The sequence below is a fragment of the Pipra filicauda genome, unplaced genomic scaffold (genome assembly GCF_003945595.2).
Source record: "Pipra filicauda isolate LSUMZ 115617 unplaced genomic scaffold, ASM394559v2 scaffold102_size2360937_pilon, whole genome shotgun sequence".
Classification (NCBI taxonomy): Eukaryota; Metazoa; Chordata; class Aves; order Passeriformes; family Pipridae; genus Pipra; species Pipra filicauda.
This window is the reverse complement of record NW_024103463.1, coordinates 1,164,854-1,177,831: the sequence shown is the minus strand read 5'-3', so window position 1 is coordinate 1,177,831 and position 12,978 is coordinate 1,164,854. Positions and strand designations below refer to the sequence as shown.

Sequence of the window (12,978 nt, the reverse complement as noted above, 5' to 3'; positions counted from 1 at the left end):
CTCCTTGATCCTGCTGGCACCGTGGGTGATACCAGAGTAAAGTGCTGCCTCAGATTAGCCCATCTTAGTACTGAAGGATGATATTAAGACGCCTTGTTACCACTCATATGTTTTTCATCACTGCCTGTATTGGAGCCAAAACTTCTGGCTTAACTCTAGACGTCTAGTGGAAGACTTTATAAAACCTGTAGTTTAATAATAGTTGACATCAGGCCATTGGAAGTACAGTGAGGTCCATTTCAGGTCATTCCTGCTGTGGAATTACAATTATTTATGATCTCGTTAGCCATTATTCTTTAAAAAGTGTGACTTGAGTAAAAGTATAAAACCACAGCCAGTGGCAGAGTAAACCAGTAGCCTGCAGTGATCAGAATGTTGCCAAAGCTTTCTAAAGTTAGAAAATTAGGACTTTATTGTGTAGTTATGTGTAAATTTTACCTCTGCTTTCAGTTGACAGCTGCCTGGCTGGGAGGGTGATCCAAGAACGTAAACTGTGGATCAGACTTTTTAGTCAATATAGCCAACTTCTGTCTCTTGTGTATGGGAAATAAAGCATATCTTTTATCTCATACAGACAATATTTGCAGGGTTCTGTGATAAGGATTGAAGTTGTGGGCTTAAACCCAAGTCTTTGAGAATTTGTGCTGTTACAAAGCTGTGCTGACGTGCACATCACAGTATTTAGAAACTGGGTTATTTGTTTACCTTTTCTAGGCCCTGTGTATGTAAACTTCAGAAATGCCTGACTAATGGAGTTTACCTACAGCAGGTTTCAAAGGCAGTGAAACAGATGTGTCTTTAAATTCACAATACGTTATATCCAGTTCCATGCACATCTGACTTCATCTGTTTCTTTAATTAGCTCCTTTCTATGTTAAAAGTCTGGTCTTGCTTTGGAAAAAAAAAAAAAAAAAAGCCTGGAAAATTTATTTGGGCCTTTTTTTTTTTTATTATTGTCCATGGTGCTGTTTGCAAAATGCCTGTTCAAATTGCATAATAGTTATTTTGTCTACTGTGACTTTCTTAAGGCAAAAAAAAAAAAAAAAAAAAAAGTTAGTATGCCAAACATTAGAACCTTGGTGCTGTGATATCAACCAAGACAAGGCTTGTGTTACCTGCAGCGTTGCCTTGGCATGTGTTCCAGCTCCAGTAGCACAGATGGATGATGATGATAAAGAGTCTCCCTCTCACTTTTCCCAAGGAATAAAATTACAGCTTCAAAAGCAATCACATTCCCACACAGGAATCTGAAGCATGATCTCAAACTTTCTTGAAATCTCAAATTGCTTAGGTCTGCCTTCCCTTGCCTTCATGGAGAAAGCAAAGCTTCCCAAGCAAACGCTCCCCTGTGTTTTGAATAGCTGGGTTTGGATGGGTTTGTTGAGGAAATTCGTATTAAATTGCTGTTTTAAAAAAGCCTCCAACACTTTCTTGGCTGTTCAATAGAAGAGAGCGGGGCCTGAGGCTTGTAATATAAATGTGCTGGGTTCTTTTTTCCCTTCTTTCAGAAGCAAAGTGTTGAATCAGCAGTTCCAGCTGACCCTGGTTTGCAGCAGCGCTGCCTCTCAATTTTGGATGAATACTCGGGGTTTTTTATGATTATTTTCTCCTTTCAGTTGATTCTGGTGGTAGGAACACATTCCTATGTGTATGAAGTTTGTCATAGCCAGTTACATAATGAAAGGGATACACATAGTGGTAGGATCTGGAAAAAATGTTACAACCTTAAAAGGGCTTATCCATATATTTTGTGTGACATAAAGGGTCAATATGGTAGAAATAAATGTTGCCTTCGTGGACATGCTGGTCTTTAATGAAACTGTTCAATATTTCAAGACTTAGATTTAGTATTTTGATTGGAATATAATCGCAATCTCAGATAAAATACCCAGAAATCACATTTTCAGGTCTCCTCTCTACCTCTATTCTGAACTTCAGATAGCAATACTATAAACTAAATTGGGCCAGTGGTTCTGAATCTACTTTATGAGCCTGTTCTTTTATTTTTAATGTCATTAATTTATTTCTAGTGTCACAGTGTTTAAATCCATGATGTTGGGGGCTTAATGAAGAGATAGTAGTCTGAGGGTATTTTCTTTGCAAGAAGATGTCTGTATATACTCCTATGAGACCTTTAAATAACTAAAAATTATATGAGGTCAGACTGTTTGCCAAGACCTTTTCAGTGATTTCTGTTTCCACCAGTGAAAGAATTGGTTGAAAATTAGAATTCTACCTCTTACTGTTTCTGAGCAGTGGAGGTGAATTTCTCAGGCAGTGAGAGGAGTACACCTAGCACGTCGTGGTTCAGAGCAGTGTCTCACTCTGGTGAAACAGGAAATGAAAAAGCATTCAGATGATGTTTTATATTGACTTCTTATGTTATCTCATCAGTGATATAAACTGCTGTCTCGATCTCTGTGTTGAAAATGGCTGTATTTGTGTTCCTCCCTCTGTCTGAGGGAGCAAACACGTGCTGCCATGTGTGGCTTGTGCTTACACTGCAATCTCTGTTCTAAGCTGGCCTTGTATATGTTTGTTATTCTAAGGCAAGCGAAGCGCTTTTTCATTTTCCAGCAGTGTTTATAAACGTGGTTTACATAAAGTGATGAATCTGACATCAACTGCACAGTTCTGCCTTGGCCCCTGCCCACCACATTTTAACAACATGACCTATTGCTTTCGTGCTCGCAGCCGGGCCATGTGCAGCGCTCACATACTTGGGGTTGAGCTCAGTTTTGGCTCCCCCCAAGCTGGACCACACCACTGAGCCAGCTGAGTGGATCAGAACTGCTCCTCAGCTTCTGTAGTTCATCTTGGTCCTTCAGTATTTATGTGGGTGCATATTAAAAAATAATTTTTATTTGTTATCGTGCACGAATCAACTTTTGCGTGTAAATAGATGAATTTCGCTGTGTGTGGTTTTGGCAGCTGACTTAGAAACTGCAGCAAAATATAGTTTCATTTTGCAGTGCGAGTCCTCAGTCCCTGATGTTTATTAGCAACACAGCAGTATTGAAGGGCGGGTCAGAGCTGGCAATGTTGAGAGGCTGTGTACAAAAAGAGTTGTAAATTCGCGTGTGCATGTCCCTACATCCGTGTGATTGTCCTGGGTTATCATGTGTTGTATGGATGCAAGGATCTGGAATGACTGGAGGGACAAAATAGTCACCTGAAAAATACCTTGGTTTTCCCCCTTGCAGGGAGTTGGTGTTGCCTTTGGACAGTAAGTTGTGTTCTACCTTAGGCTACAGATAAATACAAATTTCTCTGTGTGGAAATGCCCATCTCAGAAGTCCCCAGGTAGCTTATTCCCACCTCGATGCTCTTGTCCCTGATCCTGTAAAAAGGTTTATGCACCAAATTGGATCAGGAAACTGCTTTGCCTGATCAGTGAAGGTCTTGAAATAGTTTTGGTGTCTCTACATGTCAATTATTAGTCTTGCTCGTGATGCTGCTCACAAATTTGAATAATGTTAAATGGCGTTTGTATGGAATATGGGTATTTATCTGCCTTAGAGACATTGGAAACATCAGACATTCTTTCATGGAAAATCAAACAGTAGTTAAAATGAAGAACTCAGCAACCAGTGCCAAACTACTGAATCACTCCAACAATAAGTTCTAAAGGAAAGTTTTCTGTTCCGGAATAAAAGCTGGACTGAGAACAACATTTCCTCATGGACTATCAAGAATTTACTCTGCCAGAGTTGAACAGTTCTTTAAAAAACCCCAAACCTTGATCACTTGCAAGTGCTGATGTTTCCCTTTAATTTAACAAGCAGTATGAATAATATGGAAGTGCAAATGAATGCACTTTCTTACCCAGTCTTTGGCTGGATTCATATTGTTCAGAACATAAAGGCAATGTTTAAAATGACAACTGTCATCCATTTCCAGTGAGTTATTAGTTTAAAAAAAAATACAAGTGTGGCTTTTTAGTCCTTTGTGTTCCAGGAAAAAAACACCTGGAATATTTAAAGTATGTTAGACTGAAAAGACAATTGAATTTTGTTATTACATTTTTTTGTAACTTTACCTACCCGCACAAGTAATTTATATTATGGTTAGAAATTCAAAGAACCAAAAGAAAATTACTTTGATTCAGTTTGTGATAGACATTTTTAAAATAGAAGCGCCAATTTTAGTCAAATACTATGTCCAGCGAAGAACCTCAGTCTTTAAATGTTTGCATGTACTTTGAGCATCTCCCTTTTGCAGATGGAAAAAGTAACAAGGTTCCTTGGAAGATCTCCAAACACAGTTGGTTTGCAAGTTTTGAAACACGCGATTTGTTGCTTTGGAATAATTGAAATTAAAGCGTTCAGAATCATTGCTAATGAAAAGAAGGATATTATTTCATTGGAGAAGTCATTTCCCTACCTTATTAATTAACCCAGCCTGTGTTCAGATGTGTGTTTTGTCCCTGGGAATTTTGTAGGATGGTCTCATTTGTTTTCCATCATCACAACAGCAGTAACTCTGTCATACAAGGCTGGATCTAACCCTGAATACTCCCAGTAAATTAGGACTCTTCTGAAAAAGTCTGTTTTAATTATAGTTAATCACTGCTGTTATGGTTTTAATATTATTTTCTCATACCTATGCTACTAATAAATTATGGGTACTATGTAATCTGTATTATTTTCAAGTTGGCATTTTTAAAAAGCAATTAATATTTGCTTTAATTACTTATATACCATAAAGCGGTTTTCTGTTTATTTTTTTTTACCATTCATTTTTTCCCATTTCACCTGGAGGGGAAAACCACAAGTAAGAATGAGAAGAAAAGGAACAAATAGAGAAATTAACTGTAAATTAGGGGCAAGCTGCAGTTTTTGATACACTGTAACAAATCCAATAAGGATGCCCTTCAGTCTCTTCTTTCAGCAGTGAAAACATGCTGAGGTTCTGCAGCTCTCCTCCTAGTTCTGCTTACACAGGTAAAAATCAAACCTGTGTGGATAAAGTAACAAAGACACTCTTGGTGTCAGTCCCTCTGGGGGCCCGTGCTGTTCCAAAGGCTGGATCTGCCCCAGCCTGGAACAAAGGTGTTCCCTTCCCTTAGGGCAGTGAAAGCCTCACCTGCCACGGGCAGGGCTGGGCTGTGGGAGCTGTTGGGGCAGGGCTGACACAAAAAATGATCCTGGAATCCCAGAATGGATTCCATGGAAGGGACCTTAAAGCCCATCCAGTTCCACCCCCTGCCATGGGCAGGGACACCTTCCACCAGCCCAGGTTGCTCCAAGCCCTGTCCAACCTGGCCTTGGACACTCCCAGGGATGGGGCAGCCACAGCTTCTCTGGGCAACCTGTGCCAGGGCCTCCCCACCCTTAGTAAAGTATTTCTTCCTAACATCTAATCTAAATCTCCCTTATTGCAGTTTAAAGCCATTTCCCCCATCTGCCCATGTAAAAAGTCACTTTATATCCTTTTTTATGAAAAAGGAAAGAAATAAGAAGATGAAACCTTCTAAACTAAGCTAAAAGGCAATGTAGAAACCCCCAGAGAAGTTCCAGTTCTTGGACAGATATCCTAATGTACTATTTCTAAAGGTATTTGTTTGGAAACACTGGAGTGTGTTAGTTAAGGAGCTTTGTACTGTGGACACTTTTGCACTGCTTTTTATCATGGACAGAAATTCACTGGATGACAGGAGTTGCTTTTACCACACACTGGAAATACTTATGTGAATTGAAAGAAAACATATGTCATAATTGCATATTAACTTGTGCTATGGAAAATGAGATCTTTTTGGTAGGACAATTTATAAAGCAGAGACTATTATTTGCCTCTTGAACACTAATGTTCTACAAAGGGTAATTTCCATGTGGCTTGCCCACAGCACTACAAAGGAGCTTTGAGTTTAGAACATAAACTCACCAATGGATAATTTATTTCGTTAAATAAGCAAACTACAGCTTTGATAATTTCATAGACTCACAGAATCCCAGAACAGTTTGGGCTGGAAGGGACCCTAAAAATCATCCAGTTCCAACCCCCTGCCATGGGCATATGTCAGCATATGATTCATACTGTGACTATCATTTTGTTTCATGGGTATTAGAATTTTTGTGTGTTTTCCAATTAACGTAAAAGATCCACATCTCCTCACATAAAACTGTGGGCTGTTCTTTGCTCAGAAGATTGGAAAGGTAAAAAAGAGAGTTAATCACTGTTTCTTTCATTTAAGGTTTTACCAGAGGCTCTCAAAATAAATGCAGAATATAGGTAATATGGATTAATTTGAACCCATATGTTGTCAAGAAATAGAGAGGATAATTAGTTTGCCTCTTCCAATGCTAAAACTAAAGAAGTCAGTGGGTGGTAGGTTCAAATCAAAAGGAAATACTTCATCAAACATTCGTAGTTGAGCTGTGGAAATGTGCAAGAAAGTGAAGTGGATTTTAATGTTTCACGTAGACCCAAGAAATAATTGGTCTAATTGAAAGAGGAAAAGTCTTGCTTCCTGAATTCTTTGTTATGGGAGCCAAACTGAGCTGGAAAAAAATGGAGAAAGAGTTTTCCCTGGAAGACTGGTAGCGAATAACCTTCACTGAGTAAGTCCAGAACCTCCCTTCATTAGAAGGAAGCCACAGATGTTTATAAAGAGCAGTCACTTAAAAGGGGGGATGAACCATGAAATGTTTGGGAGGGCCATCAGATTCCCTATGACATTTTTTATGGAGCTGAATGCACGAGGATAAAACATAATGGCATAGCCAACTTTCAGGGACTGGGAGAAATTGCTGTGAAAAAAAAAGTTTAAGTGCATTTTAATCCTTTTTCCTAATTTTAATCCTTTAAAAATACCATTACGTAACTCTCTTAGAAGATTCTTGTCTGTGTTGATAGTGTTGCTGAAGATGTAATATTTCCACAGCTGTGTTCAGTATTACTCCTTTGAGAAAAATATCTGTCTTGTGGAAAAAATAAGTCAGCTTTTATGTATTGCTATCCTATGAAAAGTTCCCACAGAGAAACATAGATTTGTTTTAGGAATCCTGCATGGAAAACCTGCAGATTTCTGTGTATATATTCATAATGCTGCACACTTGGAATGCAAGTTCTTTTCTCTGAATTAACAGATCTGCTTCAAAGTACTTTGTAGAAAACAGTGTATTGTGAGCTGGTCTGAATAACTCAGTTTAGCAAAGATATGTTAATGTAAATAACAGCCCAAGGTTATGAATCCAAAGTTTGCATTCAGTAACTGTGGGGAGATCTGCATCCTGTACAAAGACTTAAACAAAAGAGATGGGATTTCTACCAAATTACAATAGTTTGTTTACTCAGTGGCTGTGGGAATTTCCTTGCATAACAGACTGTTAAAGAAGAAATGACAGGGCAGATGTTTTTTTAAGATTAACATTTTAAATAATGCAACTGTGAATGCTTTAATTTACTTTAATTCTTAAATCCTTGGAAAAAAACCCTCCATTTAATGAATGGAGCCAGGATGGCTCAAGCAGGACTGTTCTGGGGAATTCACTCAACTCTTGAGTGTTTGTTCACTTGTAGAGACTCCAGAGAATGTTTGTGTCCATTGTGACTGGCAAACTCACAGGGAAGGACATGAAGCACTAGGCAGGAATATCTTTGGCCCTCATGGGAAAATGGAATATCTGAGCCTTTGTACCTCCCAAACACCAGGTGATTTATTGAGGGCAGCACAACAGTCGTTGGGCCTTATCATAAATAAGCAATATTGAGGCGTCTCCCCCAGTTGCCTTCTCCTGTTAGCCAGCATGTTTTCATCCTCTTGTAGAGGAGAAAATAATGTTTACAAAGGAAGCTGCAGTCTGGGGGAAAGATAAGATCTTTCATTTTTCTTGAGGTTAATATGGCCTTCCAAATAGTTGTACTGCACAACATTTCTCCAAGCTGAAAAAAAATCACAATTTCTGAATATAGAGCTTTGAATTCAATGCCCCAGAAAAGCCTCATTGCCCATGGAAATGAAACTTTCAAGTGAAAATAAGTAAAAATTACTAATTTTAGACACCAGGACAGTTAAGTTTTGGGAGTAGCCCTTTGGATTCCCAGGTATAGGCATCAATGAAAGGACAGACCTGTAGGAAATACTAAAACCAGAAGCAAAGTTTGATCTGTGAGTGACTGCAATAGAATACTGGGGGGGGAGGGCTCATGTAACAGGACTCAGCTACAACAGCAAGAGGTGAAGTTGTCCAAGTTGTCCTCAGCCCCCAGCCCACCTCAGTGTTCAGAGGAGATTCCCTTTGTACCTTGTATTACCCTGGAACACTGCACTGGTGGGAATTTTGACTAGACGTGAGTGCAGGGCAGAGGCAGTCGTGTGGAGCTCCAAGGAACTGCAGAGCAATGACCAGATTGTGTGTTGGGAAACTTTAGGAACTGTGTTCACAGGCTGATAAAGGCAGTAAACCCTTCATGAAATGTGGAAGATGCTGTTCTGCACAATTAGGCAGGATGGGGCAGGGCTCTGAGGGGAGAGTGTGAGCACAGTTGTCCTGGATCAGGGCAGAGCCCATCCAGGCCAGTCCCCCGTGTTTGACAGTGACCAAAAATAGCCCCCCAGGGAAAGGTTTAGTGCTGCTTCTGCTGTTCCCTTGCTTTTGCTTTCCTCGAAGCAAAATAAAGCTGTGTTTTTAGGACGGAGGTTTCATTTAGTTTTGAGATTCACCCTGAAGTAGTTTGGCTTTTTTCTGCCATTCCCGAGGGAGCAGCATGAAGTTGTGTTAGGGCAGGGTCAGGTTGGATCTCAGCAAAAGGTTCTTCCCCCAGAGGCTGGTTGGGCACTGCCCAGGCTCCCCAGGGCAGTGGGCACGGCCCCAAGGCTGCCAGAGCTCCAGGAGGGTTTGGACAACGCTCTGAGGGACAGGGTGGGATTGTTGGGGTGTCCTGGGCAGGGCCAGGAGTTGAACTGAGTCCTTGTGGGTCCCTTTCAACTCAGTCTGTGATTCTGTGATCTTTTTAAGACTGATCAAACATTATCCAGTTGAAATAAGGGCATCTATTGTGTGGAAGAGTTGACACCACAATGCTAACAAACCTGTTAGTTTTGTTTTGCTTTACTGGGGTATTTCAGTATCATAAAAGGGGTGGTAATTTATCAGCAATTGGTTTTTGGTGTGGCAAAATGTTCTATGCAGTACTTGACTGTGTAAGTTCTGTCAGGGATGCACAGTGGTGCCTGAATGTGTTCCCAGAGGTAATTTAGTGACCTAGTAGCTGCTGCATCTTCTTCATCTTGCATCATATAAAATGAAATATTTTTATTAAAAGTTCCATTTGATGTTCTCTCTTCACATCTTAAAGTGAAAAGTTAAAAACGGTGTTAAGTCTTTATGGGTCTATCCTGATGGAATTTTAATGGAGAATAGGGTGTCTGTTACCAAGGAACATTACATTTGTAATGAGACACTGTAACTTGGATATTGGGAATGTTAAACAGTCTATTTCCATTGGATTTCATTGTAGCACTTGCACCAAAATCGTTAAAATCACACTTGCAGGCACTGGAGTGGGGCTGCTTGGTTCATGAATTGATATAAAACTTACGAGCAGCGTGTTCATTTATTAGGAAAATAAAAAGTGAGATTCATTTTGGTCATATGGTCATTTCTTAATGTGGAAAAGGAGATCTGTTTAATACATTTTAGAGGTTTTGAAGTGACGTCTTCGCTACTTTTAGATGGAAAAAGTGTTCCAACATTTTTCCACAATACTTTGGGCTTTGAGACTGTACAGAAGTTGTTGACATCTTTAAATCAGAGCTCTTATTTCACATGTCTGCTGTTTTTTCCTCATTTAAAATGGTTTTCAGTGTGCCAAGAGAAGTAAAATTAAGGCCTTGAAATAGAGAGTTTAGGATTCAATGGTAAGTAACTGTAAGAGAAGGGTCATGTTACTAAATATGCAAAAATAGCTGCAGGGATTTCTTTTGTTCATTAGGAAACAGGAATGTGTGTCTGCTGAATTAGTCAGATATATTATTATAAACTAGTCTTTTTGCATGGATGTTTGTACCTTTTTCCCTTCAAGAAGACAGTAAGACTGTTGTGCAGGTTTTCTTTCAAGGGAGTGTAGGTTACATGGTTCACTGCACTTTCTGGTCCACTAAACCTTCCAATGCAGCCAAAACCAGCTTTTAAAGGAAGTGTCCTTAAAAACATGAACTATTTCCAAAGTGTTGGCTTCACCTCTGTGGTTGGGACGTTCAACAGGATGGTCAGAGTATGGTTCTGACCCCCTTAAAGCGGTGATTTGCCCCAAAGTTTGGCCTTCCAAAGCCTGATGGATGACTTCAGCAAGGAGTGGTGGCATAAAAGGTGTAACACATGCTGGCATTGCATGGTCAGTGTTGCTTTGGCATTGGTTGCTTGAGGCTGTAAATCCAAAGAGGATATAAGCAGGTCCCTGGGATTACATTTGTAGGTGCCTACACTTCCAAACTGAGTAGAGATTTGGAAGTGTCCTAAAGAAGCTTCCAGGGCATCAGATATTGTATTGAACAATCTGCAGACTTGTTCTCTGCAAACTGCTTCATACAGGAAATTACCAGAATTATTGAGTAAAATTATTTTGGTAGTGTTTGCTTGTATTTCTACTATTTTACTGTCTGTAGTTTTGTCTGAAAATTGTATACATCGGAATATAAACATAGTACTTAAATTAGAACATGTTTTCTCTTGAGAGCTTCAACTAGTTAGCACTGGTATTACTATACAGCAGAAATGATAAACTGTTTATTTTCTTGCTGTGATGCAACTGTTTATAAAGCTGTGGCTTGAGAGAGATCTTCAAAGTTCATTAATTTCTTTCAGTGAAAGCATAACCAAGTTGTTGGTAAAGAAAGGATAAAATCCTGCTTCCAAGTTGTGATTTTTGTTCTTACTGAATGCTAAGGGGTGTCTGCAGTAACATGCATGGTGCATGTTTCAGAGTTGAAATTCAGAAGTTGCATCAGCCACTCCCTGTAGTGTTTCTATAATAGAGAATTTACTGGGTGAAGTTCACTTTGTCTTGGGCAAATAGGAAGCAAGTGGTCACACCTAAACTCCTTTTTGGGGCAAAGTTTGAGTGATTTGTTGCTTAGTCATGAGGGGATCTCTATTCTTTGTTAAATTGAAATGGAAAGTGGAGAAGGGTGTGGACTGTGTGCTCAACATTTTTGGGGTCTCAGAGGTTCTAACAGCCTCAACACGTGGGCATTAATAATTAAAGTCTCACTTCAGGAGGCATTTGGTGCCTTTATTTTTCTGAGGTTTTGGTAGGGTTTTTTTGTAAGAAAGATCTTTTACCTTGCTTAGAGAAAACATTCCTTCAAATTCAGAAAGCTGCCCGAGCTTCCATGGTAACAACCGTATTTTGTTGGACACCTTTGCAGTTTTTATCTTACCAGAAATACATTTCCCCGTGCCCAAAACCACCGTTCAGGCAGATCCTCAGAGGTCTGTCATCTTTTAACGAGTAGAAAAATCCTACTCCAAACCAGTGACAACGTCAGTACCTCCTGTCTGAATCTGGTGATAACCACGGGATGTCATCTGCTACAGTTCAGTTTATAATGGGACCTGTGTGAAGGGTTCAGCAAGTCTTGTCAAAATTCTTGTGTGTAATGCAGGAGCCAACAATGCAAGGCAGAACTTGGAAATCTAACAGCCAGAGAGTCTAAACCCACAAAATTCCTCTTATACCACAAAGCGTTGTGGTTCTGGAATTGCTCTGGCTATTGAATCCTTACCTCAGCTATTCCGGGTCTCTTACTGAGTTTAAAATATCTTACCTCTCATAGTGTCAACATTGACATTACATCCTTGCATTTCTCTGTGGCTGGAGCACAGGAAAGTTTGTATTCAGGTTCCTGCTGTGCTGTCAGTAGTTTCCTCTCCGAAATGGTTAAAAAATTCTTTGCAGTCTCAGCAACTTGCAGCTGATCCTCTCTTGAATTTAGCTGTGAATACAAGTTGCAGCTACTTCTGTGTCTGGAGAACAGAAGTGAGAGTACTGCTGAGTGAATCCCCAAATCCGATTGTGTATCAGAATTGTGACTTTGGGGGTTTAACAGTTTCTCCCTCAAACCCCATCCCCATCAGGGACTTGAGGCTCTCCCAGTATCTCTCAACTGAGCATCTTCTCAGACTAAAAGATCAAGCAGTGCCAACTCCTGTAAAACTTAGGAATTTTTCAAGGGACCTGCATGGCTGAGGTTCAAACGAGTTCTTTCAATTCCACAAGAATATCTGTTGGCTAATTTTTTGCTTCACAGTATTTTACAAGACTTCTGAGTCTGGTAATACTTTAACAGAACTGTATTCCATTCTCAGTCACAGAATCACAGAATATTCTGAGTTGGAAGGGACCCACAAGGATCATCAAGTCCAATCCTATGGCCTTCTTGAAGTATATTAATATATTAAGTATGATCACATATATATATGTATACATAGTATATTAATATATTTGTATAATATATGAAGTATTTTAATTTCCAATGCAAACCAACAAAACTTAATTGTTTGCTCAATTATATTTTAGAGAATAAGCAGACACTGTAGGGGTTTTGTGTTGAGTTGTCCTTGCATATTTTTAGCCTACTAGTGGCCAAATATTCTGTTTGTTCCCATATTTTTCTTGACCAAGAATGGTCAGGTCACTTCACTGTGTCTTACTGTGACAGCTGTTTAATGGTGATAATCCCATTTACTTTTTTTATAAAATCCTTTGATTATAAATGCATTATCAAATCACTGTTAAAAAGTGGTGGGAGTTAGTATAGTAAAGCCCATTCCACTTCCAGTGTAGCTGACAGTTTTGAGGAGTGGACAGATTTCAACTGCTTACATTTGACATATGGAAAAGTTATCCAGGTTTAATTGCCTGTGTATTTCTGAAGTGAGGAAGAACTTATTCATTGCATATCCCTCATCCCTTGGCTTTTTTCTCCTTCTTGGTCTTCTGCCTCTGCTACTGTTGTGTTCTGATTCCAAAATG

The 12,978-nt window shown here is 39.5% G+C and overlaps 1 protein-coding gene across 5 annotated transcripts in view; it reads left to right on the top strand.

The window, feature by feature from the left end:
- The window catches only part of LOC113995856 (centromere protein P), a 128,806-nt gene that overhangs the window by 71,567 nt on the left and 44,261 nt on the right, over positions 1-12,978 (top strand). The window lies entirely within an intron of this gene.